Below are 12,534 nucleotides of genomic sequence, written 5' to 3'. Positions count from 1 at the left end.
ATATGTCAAAAACACCTGGAAAAGCCCATGTTGCTAAAATTCACCTCACAAGAAAAAAACATAAAATTTTACTTTTACGGGAGGCAAGAACATAAATTCAACAGGCACAAGCAACTAAAATGCATGAAGTGAGGAGAGTCAATACACATAGACGGTATAATAAATAAAACAAAAAAAGTATATATAGTTATTCAATTAGTTTTTTCTTTTGGTTCAGAAAAGTCTGTTAATTATATATTAATTATAATCATTATTTAATTAATTAAATAATATCATAATTATTCAATGCAAATAAATAAAATATAATGTTTTGTAAAAATATATGTTTTGCTTGAATAAATTAAAACATAAATTCATTTAGCAGTCATATCCAGTAAGCTATATTTAGTACAAATGCTGAAAATTAAAAAGAAAAGCTACAATATCATAAATGAATTAAGTAAACAAGATGCCAATTTATCTTGCATGTAAAATAACTTGCCTTGTCATAGGAAAATGTATTTTCTCTAAGAATATGTCTTGCAACACTAGGATCAGATATCACAACAAAAGATTTCGGCCCAAATGCGAGTTTGTAAACCGAACCAAGCTGCAAAATAACAAAGCAAGTTGAAATATGCAAAATAATCAACTTTAATGACAAAATTCTCACATGGGCTATCATTGTATGAAATAATCAGACTGCACTAACTTCAAAGAGAAGATTCGGTGACAAAATTTGAAGTCCTTCCAACAGACACGGGCAAAATAGAGGTGTGATATTCCCAAACAAAGTATAATTTATGATAGGAAAAAAATGTCAAGGTAAGCATTCAAAGCAAAAAGGAGAGAATGAAAGAAAAAATTCCACTGCAATTCGCAGTGGAAGATTCTGTAAGCGAACAGCCTATGCACCTTGTATTTACGGCTTTGCCCTCTTACTTTATATATATTTATATGTACCATCCAGACTTATGTGTCTCAATTTTATTATTTTCCTCCTAATACAATTTACTCTGCTTTTCCTTCCTCCGTCTCGTTCTTTTTTTCTCTCTCTGTTATGTTATTTCATGGTATCAGAGCACGTATGGGGGATCAAGAATCAGCAAACAACCACCCTCCCTCCTCTCGGTCCTCTCCGGCAACCCCTCCACCGACCTCGTCATACCGGCGCCCCTCAAATTCCTCATCTCCAACATCAAGAACCTCATACCCCATGCCCTCACCACTGACAATTACGCCATATGGCGCATTCGAACTCTTCAACAATTTTCTCCCAATGGGTATGCTGGACACCTCACCGGCTCAACTCCTCCTCCCTCCGACGAACTGTCGCAAGAATACCAAAAATGGCAACTCGTGGACAACAATATGCTCTCAGCCTTGTTCTCCACCATCTCACCGTCCATATTTCCCTATGTGATCACCTCCACCGCTGCCCATGAGGTATGGCTCATTCATGAACGTCGGCTACAGCCCACATGTCGTTCTCGAGTTATCCAACTCAAGAATGAACTGTACCACGTTCAAATGAAAAATCTCACCATGCAAAAATACCTTACCCAAATTAAATCTAGCGTCGACAACATTGCCGCTTCCGGCTCCAAGGTTGACGCAGAAGACATCATCCTTCACATCTTAAATGGCCTACCGCCCTCCTACAACCCATTCAAAATGGCCATTCGCACATCCCTCCTTCCAATTGATCTAGACACGCTCTACTCTCTCCTCTACAGCGAGGAACTCAATCTCAACCAAGAAATTGCCAAAGAATCCACGACCAGCTACTGCGCAACTGCTCTCTACACATCCACCTACAATTCCAATCGTGGTCGGTCTCAGAAAAAATTTTCAAGCACAAGATTTCCTCTACTGGCACGCCTCCGCAAGCGGCAACTCAGGGAACACAATCTTTTCCAAATTCTACTCGACCCACATGCCAAATTTGCGGCAAGGTCGGTCACATTGCCATCAACTGATGGCATAGGTGCAACCTCAAATATGCACCCACAAATCCAAGATCGCAGTCAGCTCTTCTTGCTCAGCCCAACCCTGTCGGCTCTCAAGAATGGATCCTCGACACCGGCGCCTCAACCTACCTAACTCCGGACATGAACAACATTCAGTATCTCAACCCATACCACGGCTCCGACAGCATCTCAATCGCAAATGGATCAACAATACCTATTCAACACACTGGTCAGGGCCTTCTTTCTCTACCCGACACCCCTCGTAAGCTTCACTTAAACAAATTACTCCATGTTCCAACCATAGCTCATAATCTCCTATCAGTCTCAAAATTAACTACTGACAATCCAATTTCTATAAGTTTTGATGCTAATGGATTCGAAATTAAGTACATTCAGGACCATCATCGTCTTCTTCGTGGAAGTCTCCGTAACGACCTATACCACATTCGGACTTCCACGGACACTCCTCACATGGCTCATCATGCAACTCTCCCCACGGCTCAACTTTGGCATGCCAGATTAGGTCATCCGCACCATCGTCTATTTTCTACTTTAGCTAAACACATATCAGATGTCCAACACAATTCTCATTCATTCTTGTGCAAATCCTGTAACCTGGCAAACAGCCAGAAAATGCCATTTAATAAAAACGAATATGTTTCTTCTTTACCATTCGATCTTATTCACTCCGATGTGTGGGGACTCGCTTCTATCCCTTCTCTGGCAAGTTTTTGATACTATGTGGTTTTTGTAGATGATTATACTAGATTTACCTGGCTTTATCTAATGCATACCAAGCAAGAAACTTTTTCAAAATTTAAATCACTTTGTCAAATTATAAAGACTCAATTCCATACCACACCTAAAATTTTTCGTTTCGATGGTGGCGGTGAATACACAAGCACAAAATTCAATTCTTTCTTGAAAGAACATGGAATTCGTCGTCAACTTAGCTGCCCGCACACCCCCGAACAGAACGGCTTATCAGAATGAAAACACAGACATCTGCTCAACATCACCCGCACCCTTCTTCATGCCTCCACCCTGCTTAGCAAGTTTTGGGCGGAAGCTCTCTCTACCACAAACTACTTAATCAACCGACTTCCCTCCACATCCATTCAACTCCAAACACCTTACCAATGTCTACATCGCCAATTCCCAAAATATAACCACCTCCGCACTTTCGGCTGTTTATGCTTCCTTTGGCTACAACCGTATGCTGACTACAAACTATCTCCGTGGTCAAGGGAATGCATTTTCATAGGATACTCCTCCGTTCGCAAAGGCTACAAGTGTTACGACCTCTCTACCAACAAGACTTACATTTCCCGTCATGTCATTTTTTATGAACGCAAATTTCTTTATCAAGAACACAATCCCACGTCTACTTCAATTCAGACCACAAATTCAAAATCCACTTCACCACTTCTACTTGTCCCGACTTCAGCTACCAGGACAACACCAACTACTCCCTTTCATCATCCAAACAACATGTCTCATCCCAATACTACCTCTGGAACGCATGATGAAACCATAGGTTCATCTTCAACTCAAGTACCTGCTTTCCCGATCGAACTCTCCCCACCACCTCAATCCTGTCCTTCTCACCATATGCAAACTCGTCTAAAAATGAGAACCGAAAGATTGCAACAACCAAGAGCAATCATCACTAAAAACCTGTAAAGCATTAGTTTCTGCACAGTAAACTATCTATTGTTTGCATGGTATCAGAACCTTCCAACTCACTACCCAAAGGTCCTCAAAATGGCGTCATCTCCCTTGTCTCATACCCTTATTCCCTCCACTCTAAAGATCCTCATCTCCAACACCCGAAACATAAAGCCTATTTAGCTGTCAAATGACAACTATCCAACCTGAAAATCCCATATCACGAAACTCTTCCAAGCAAACAACGACCTCTCATTCTTATACAAGAATGCAGCACCACCATCTCAGCTCAACATCCAGCCCGACGGCATCCCACAGCCGAACCCTGCATTCAGCCAATGGACAATGATCCACCAAAATCTTGATGTCGCCATATGCTCGACACTTTCTCTTGGGACCCTAAAAATTGTAGTAAACCTTGAACCTGTTCGGAAATCTAGATTACCCTAGAATGCCGACTTCAGGCGACAAACCACTCGAGAGTGATCCAACTCAAGAACAAGCTTCATTACATTTACATGGGTCAGTACACCATACTGCAATATCTCACTACAATCAAAACTCTCATCGACAACATAGCATCTGATGGCTCCACCGTCGACACTGAAGATATCATTCTCTACACCCTAAATGGACTTACCACCACAATACCAAGCATTCAAGACATCCATACGCACGATGCTCCAACCCATCAGTCTGGAAGATCTCTACTCCCTCTTAGTTAGTGAAGAAATCAACCTTGCGGCAGAATCAACCCGAGAAGTTGCCAATCCAAACATCCAGACAGCTCTGTACTCTTCTCATGGATGTGGCCGCAGCAAGGGACGATACTCCCAGAATTCCAACTATGGCATCTACACCCCACAAAACAGCTACCGACCACCTACTCCATCCAATCTATCGGCCACATCGTGACCCATTTGTTAAATATGTGGCAAGAAGGGTCACACCGCAAACGTTTGTTGCACCATCTCAACACTCAGTATCCAACTCCACCTCATTCCTCCACTGCCCTAGTAGCAGCTCAATCGAAATCTAGCTCGAACTGGTCCGGCACCTCATCGCATCTTACCCACAATCTGGACAATCTCTACCATCCAGTTGAATACAATGGCGTGGACAATGTCACCATTGGAGATGGAAGCACTCTGCCCATCGCCCACTTAGGCCAAGGTCTTCTCCGACTCCCACCATAAGCTACTCCTACCCAATATTCTTCATCTTCCGCAAATCTCTCACAGTCTTCTCTCCGTTTCTAACCTCACAAAACATAACAATGTCTCCATCTCATTTAAAGCTTATGGTTTTCACATCAAGGACCCGACAACAAACTCCACTCTTCTCTCGGGACCCTGCATTGACAGCATCTACGTACTCAATCTCCACTACATCATCTCACCCTCGAAGTCATCCAGCTCTCATCACTTCTACCTTGCTCCATTGGCATCATCCTTTAGGCCATCCACACCAACAGATCATGGTAATGATCTCTAAACAAAACAAATCACTAGCTATACATGTTTTATTTTCTTTTTGCTTCTCATGTAAAACCTCTAAAGGTCATAAACTTCCTTTCTCCACATCTAGTAATCACCATTACAAACTTCTTGAATTAACACAGAGCGATGTATAGGGTCCAGCCTCAATTCCCTCTAGTCATGGTTTTAAATACTGTGTTATTCATCAATGATTTCTTGCACTTTACTTGGGTATTTCCTCTCATGCATAAATATGATGTTCCCCAAATATTCATGAAAATTCATATCTCAATTACAACACAAATCTCCACTAAAATTAAGAATCTCCACAATGATAGTGACACAAAATTCCTTAATAAAACTCTCCAAACTTACCTCCAAAACCATGGCATCTCTCATCAAGTCAGCTGCCCTACAATATCTAGTTAGACACTCTCCTCACCGCAGTGTACCTTATCAACCTAATGCCCTCACCAACCACATGCCACAAATCTCCTTATCAGTTACTATATAGACGACCACAATCTTACACTCATCTTCGTATATTTGGATGGGTCCTTCTTTCCCCTCTTACCACCTACAACTCGTCACAAACTATCCATCAAATCTCCCCCCTCAATATTCATCGGCTATGCAACCTCCCACAAATGCTACAAATGCCTTGACCCAAACACTGGCTGCATCTACATATCTCATCATGTTGCATTCGACGAATCCACATTTCCATTCTCTAACAACCAGCCCACAACCCCACCAATTTCCTCCACCTCTACCAATCCAAACCTTCTACTCACATCCCTCACCCTCACCTCATCCTCCGAATACCATACCCATCTGACCCACTACACCAACTCAATCACCATCCCCTAGTCTACCTCCTCAACCAATCACCGATTCTTCATCCCACTCTACTCCACCTACCCTTCCTCATCCCACTCACCCAATGCTCACTCGCCTCAAAACTAGATCTCTAAAGCCACGACAAATCCTAGATTTTCACAACCAAACCACTCCCATCCCCACCGACCCCACCAACTATACCAAAGCCTCTAAATACCCTCAATGGAGAACCACCATGGCCATAGAATATTTCTCTCTCCAACAACCGGGGACATGATCTCTTGTCCCTCCACCACCCAATGCACCAATCCTCGGTTGTCAATGGACCTACAAAACCAAACATCACCCCAACGGCTCCATCGCATGCTACAAAGCCCGCCTAGTAGCACAAGGAAATCATCAAGAATACGACATTAACTACACCAAAACCTTTAGTTCAGTTGTCAAACTCCCCTCAATTAGAATCATCTTCACCATCACCCTCACCAACAAATGACCAATTCATCAACTAGACATTACCAATTCCTTCATGGATCCCTACAAGAAACCATTTACATGAAACAACCTCGCGGCTTTGAAGATCATCAATACTCCAACCATGTCTGTCTCCTTCATAAATCCCTATGTGGACTCAAGCAAGCTCCACACCAATGGTTTCAAACCTTCTCAACACATCTTCTATCTCTTGGCTTCCATAACAGCACAGCCAATCCCTCTCACTTCACTCTAGAACAAAATCACACTCAAGCGTATATCCTTCTCTACATTGATGACATTCTGCTCACAGGAAACAACTCTCCCTCTCTACATAAAATCATTGCCTCACTAAGCAAAAAATTCTCCAGAAAAAGCTTGGGACCTCCATCCAAGTTCTTAGGCATTCAAATCTCCCACCATTCCACCCACCTCCATCTATCGTAATCCTCATATGCCCAATCCATACTCAAATAGACATTCTTCGCCAACTTCAATCCAATCTCCAATCTAACCTACACCAAAAAACCAACCAATTTCTCCACTAACATCCTCCTATCCAATCCATCCAACTATCGGCAAATCACTGGTTCTCTACAATATCAAACTGTGACCCGTCCTGACCTCTCGTTTGCCATCAATACCCATTGTCAACATATGCACAATCCACTTCCCTTAAAGACGTTGGCTCGCGACGAATGAATCCGAACTAACTGGGGCTATTGTCATTTAAAATGAACTAGAGTCGAGTGAATTTGATTTGATTTTGATTCGATTGGTGAATTGATTTGAGCCCAATAATGTATCAATTTGATCGAAAATAAATTAGATTGAGTCGATCGACATCGACGAATCATAAATCGAGCTTGATTTGAGTTCATTTTGGAGTTGAATTGAAATTGGATTGAATTGATTTTGATTCGAGTTGAGTGATAGGTTCGAGTCGATGCTATGTCATTAGGTGTCCACCTAAGAGAAATCCTATGGGTGTGACATCTACACTAAGCTACGAAAACCTAAGTACTAGAGTTGAATTCGGGAAAATTGACCTCGAATAATGAGATCAACACTTACTGGCTTTGAAAACCACCGGCCCCCCCTGTGAGGGTTATTAGGATTTATTTCCTAAGTTATTACTAAGCCTCTTTAAAAGTATTTTCCCTCTTTGCCAGCCGAAATTTCAAAGCTTAAGCTAACATCAATTCTGTCCATTTATTCTCAGCCTCCTGAATTGGAAGTAATTCCAAAAGCTGGCCACAAATCGTCCGCCTCCTCCTTAATTGTGTTGTTTGGTATTTACTCAGTTTTACTTCCTATTTTATTGCCCAAATCAGTTCACTGATTTTGGGAATTGAAATCCATCAAATCCCTGTCATCCTGCCGTTCCCTTCCTCTCCAAATTGTTCCAGGTAACGTCCCTAAACAAGAACCTGTGGAGTGGACTTTCTTCTCAACCTTTCTCTTCTCCATCAAGGCTGAAATCTAGGCTTCTCCTTCAATCTTCTCTAAACCCTTATCTACTGAAATTTGAGAATTTTTCTCAGGTTCTAAATAAAAACCTGAAGAAAATTTTCAGATTTTGTGAAACATTTGGAATTTGTCCATCTTCGATAACAAAGCCGTTTTTCGTTCTATATTAGTTTGGTATCAGAGCATGGACTCGGATCGACTTGGAAGGACTATAGACTGTGTGGCAGGTCAACTGGGCGCCATTAATCAACATCTCAAGGAGAATCAAGCAGACTTAGCCGACTTCCACCGTCAAACAATCGAACGACTCGATAACCTAGTGCGAGGTAGGACTGACTCACCGCTTTACACACCTTCAAGATCTCCTTCATCAAAGGATAGAAAAATAGCACTAAGAAACAGAGAAATAGTTGATAGAGTGGACAAATAGATGAAGGCCAATGAAGCTTTCAATTTCCCAATCACTGTGCAAATCAAAGAGTAATCTAAGGTGATCAAGGAAGGACATAAATAAGAAAATGAATTGGTTGACAAGGAGAAATGCGTGACTACAAATAATGCAGAGGGAGACTTGTTTGACTCAATTACAACTCCTGCAGAAGCCAAGGTTTCTCCTGACCCAGTTAAAACTCCTATAACGGATAATGTTGATGAAGCTCTGGAAGTGACATCTATATTGGCGAGTTAAAGTGCAACGAACAAGTTGACCTTGTGGGCAACCGGGGTTGTTTGAGAATCGTTGCAAAAAGGCTATTGGGTTTATTGTTTCCAAATAACAATCCAGAGTTGTACATGAGCAGTTGTGATGCTTACTCGACGGAGTCGAGTATTCTCCCACCTCTGGAGAATGATGCGGACATCGGTACGAAGATTTGACGCATCTATCACAGGAGGCGTCGTAAATCAACGGCTATAATTTAAACCTTCAATTATGATTTATTTTTATAAATTTTAGTTCTTAATTAATGTTTTTCCTGTTTTACCCCTAGGATATTTTATGTGAGGTTTATGGCCCAAGGGGAAATTTTGTAATTTTTTATTTTTCTCATGTTGTGGCCTATATATAGGGCCTTTAGCTATTGTAATGGGGATGAAGATTTGATATTAAAAAAATTTTGTCCACACTTGTGTTCTTTTTGAGAGAGGACGAGAGTGAGATTCCTATGGGAAGGAATCGAACCGCAGGATGGGTCCGGGCTCGTGAATTGAAGTTCCTTGGAGAAGGGCAAAGAATCACCCGTCAGTCTTTGGAAGAGTCCGAGGCTCGCTGTTTTTTTTAATTTCTCTCTTTCTTTTATCTTCGATCTTCTATTTTGGTTCTTGTGTTCTTTGTTCTGCCTTTGTATTCTTTGTCGTATTGCTACTCGTAGTCATCTTTTCCTCCTCCCTCAAATTCACGGCCAAACACCTCTTTGGATGCCGCCGGCCAATTCTCTAGCCGCCGGCCAACATCCACCACCTCATCCCAATTGAAATCCTTGCCTAATTTGGGTGGACATATTGTGGGCTGATTTCAAATTTCAAATCTTGTATTTTGAAATTCGAAATCGTTCCTAATTCATGAAAGCTATTTTCGGAAAGTTTCCATTTTTAAATCCGATTTGAATTTCAAATTCAAAAAGGATTTAATTATTTATTTCCTTAATTCCCTAACATTAATCAAATTCTATTAATTCCTTCTTAATTTAAATTCATTTGAATTATAAATTCGATTGAATTTTAAATTTAAATCTGAGAGCATTAAATTCCCTTGCTGGCTTTGAAAACCACCGGCCCCCCCTTGAGGGTTATTAGGATTTATTTCCTAAGTTATTACTAAGCCTCTTTAGAAATATTTTCCCTCTTTGCTAGCCGAAATTTCAAAGCTTAAGCTAATGTCAATTCTGTCCATTTATTCTCAGCCTCCTGAATGGGAAGTAATTCCAAAATCTGGCCACAATTCATCCGCCTCCTCCTTAATTGTGTTGCTTGGTATTTACTCAGTTTTACTTCCTATTTTATTGCCCAAATCAGTTCACTGATTTTGGGAATTGAAATCCATCAAATCCCTGTCATCCCGCCGTTCCCTTCCTCTCTAAATTGTTCCAGGTAACGTCCCTAGACAAGAACCCGTGGAGTGGACTTTCTTCTCAGCCTTTCTCTTCTCCATCAAGGCTGAAATCTAGGCTTCTCCTTCAATCTTCTCTAGACCCTTATCTACTGGAATCTGAGAATTTTTCTCAGGTTTTGAATAAAAATCCTGAAGAAAATTTTCAGATTTTGTGAGACATTTGGAGTTTGTCCATCTTCCATAGCAAAACCGTTTTTCATTCTACATCAAAAAGCTTCAATGGAATTTCAAGAAATTCAAGGTGAAACTTAAGGTTTTCATCTTAAACTTGAATGTTTAATGAAACTCCACTTAAACTCTTCAATGGTCATCCAAGTGTTGGGGGTACACAAAAAACACACAACAAACACAAACAAGAAAAAATAGAAATGCAGCGAAGAGTAAAAAATACCAGGATTTAACGTGAAAAAACCTAAAACTAGGAAAAAATCATGGAGCCACCCCACACCAAGAAATCCACAATGAAAATATGGGAGAATTAATACAGATTTCTCTTCTCTCTCACTCTCTCCTTGCTTCCCTTCTCTCTTACACCGCTCTTATACAAGAACAAACAAAGAAATATAATACATGCCACTAAGGGACACCACCCTTAAAAAAAAACGAGAAAGAAAAGCTGTCCAATCAGCTTCGCAACGCTGCGGTGCCGGTTTGGAGCGTCGCGGCACTCAATGCTCAATCTCCAGTTTGCCTGACAGCACCGCAACACTGGATCTTGAGCATTACAGCGCGTTGCTCTCTATCTTTTATACAAGAAAACTATGTAGTGCCGAGGCGCTCGAGTACATAACGTCGGAGAGCTCTGGTACATAGCATCGAGGCATTGTACGAACCCTCCACCCAGCAAGCACAACAAACTAAGTTGAGGTACGTGGCAATAGTACAACCTGATTGATCGACACAATCAGATTCCACACATACAAACACCAAGTTCTACTAAAATTCTATCACTCTAGTCCTATTTTATTTCACTTGTATTATAACTTGAATCCCAATTAGATAATTCTTTTTTAAACCTTTAATATCTTTGTCATGTTTTATAATAAAAACCCAACCGAAATAGAATTTTGATACTGAAGACACTAGCAAAAATAACGAAACTTAATTTTTTACAATAGGGCCGAAATTGAGCTTTAAAACCTTGGTTCAATCACCATCTATCAATCAAATTTAAATGCCAATAGCCAAAATCATGCCAAATATCTGGGCAAACAAAAATGAATGTGAAGACATAAAGTTGGAACCATTAAGAGGCATAACAAACCAAAAATAAATCATTGACAAACAATGCATGTACAATATCTCCATTCCAAAAGATGCATTCTAGTGTTGGTGATTACAGGGCTACACTCCATACAAACAAAACTGTCACGACAACTGAAAGAGCTGACAGATAACAAAAACAATTACCGTAGCTCGATCAGCCTTTGGAATTCAGACAACCAATCTGATTCCAGGTTTATAATATTGATATGGTTCAAAATGCAAGGAGCCAACTCAACTAGTGATGCAGTCAGTACAACAAATTAAAAACTCATAGCAGAAAAAGACAAGTTCCATATAAAATATAAAAGATGTCTGTGGAGTGCCCACAAGTCGCAGCAACAGTGAACTCTCTTTAAAACTAGAATGCCGAGTACGATAGATTAGAACTCACATGTGGAAGGTCAGCCAATATTAGATAGGTCAATAAAAATATGGAAGAAGCATTATCAGACAATCAGGAATCATATTGGTCACCACTCAACATCACCAAAGCAAATTAATTTAGTCGACGAATAATCCACACACTCAGCTCTATTTTCTTTCCTTCCCCAACAACCAAATTTCAAGTATGTTAAAAATGGAAGTACCTTCTTCTTCCTTAGTAAACCAATACGTTGCACCGAAATTTAACAGTGAGCTAAAAAAATCATTAATACCTCCATTATCCAGAACCATTCGTCAGAATCGAAGGTTAGAAGTAGAGCAAAAAATTATAAAACTGCAAACAACTACTGTAGGCTGCGAAAATTTTACCTGAGAACCCTAGGCCCATTCTTCCGAGAAATTAGCCGGGAATCAGGGAAAGGGAAAGATTTTTTAGCCCGGGAGGCAGAGGGACTGGGCAGAGCGGCTCCACCGTATCCAGGAGGCTTAAGCTGCAGAAGCGCCGTCGAATTCATCGTCGATGACAGCGGCTGAAAGGAGGAAAAGCAGCACGACGGCTGGAAACAAGGAGTTTAGAAACGAGTTGCGAGAGCTCACGGTTTCAGTGGGAATTGGTGATAGCTGGATCTTTGAGGGGAGAGTGACTTCGGCCATTATCCATAAGAGTCAGCTTCATCTCTTCCGATTCAAGTTAAAAGCTTTTCGAAGATTTAAATTGTCATGCCCACCATCCGAAACGATCGTTTCGGCCACCCCAGTTTATGGGGTGGCAGCTAAGCTTATCCAGCTTATGAGTCAAAGTTGAGGCTCAAATTCAGCTCGTCAGCTTGTTTAGTAAATGAGCTCAAGTTCAACCTCAAATACGAGATCATTTAATAAACGAGCTCGAGCTCGA

At 40.9% G+C, this 12,534-nt stretch overlaps 1 protein-coding gene across 2 annotated transcripts in view; it reads right to left on the bottom strand.

Annotated features, from left to right (window-relative positions):
• The window catches only part of LOC110108258 (cytochrome P450 97B2, chloroplastic), a 32,446-nt gene extending 20,036 nt beyond the window's left edge, over positions 1–12,410 (bottom strand). For both annotated transcript variants that reach the window (XM_020838822.2, XM_020838825.2), the window contains exons 1-2: positions 12,009–12,410; positions 482–589 (exon numbers count right to left, since the gene is read on the bottom strand). The gene's annotated coding sequence lies outside the window, so the exon portion shown is untranslated. The remainder of the gene's footprint in view (positions 1–481; positions 590–12,008) is intronic.
• Between the last annotated feature and the right edge of the window lie 124 nt (positions 12,411–12,534).

The sequence above is a fragment of the Dendrobium catenatum genome, unplaced genomic scaffold (genome assembly GCF_001605985.2).
Source record: "Dendrobium catenatum unplaced genomic scaffold, ASM160598v2 fragScaff_scaffold_716, whole genome shotgun sequence".
Taxonomy (NCBI): Eukaryota; Viridiplantae; Streptophyta; class Magnoliopsida; order Asparagales; family Orchidaceae; genus Dendrobium; species Dendrobium catenatum.
The sequence above is the reverse complement of the archived record's forward strand: the minus strand, read 5'-3'. Positions and strand labels throughout refer to the sequence as shown.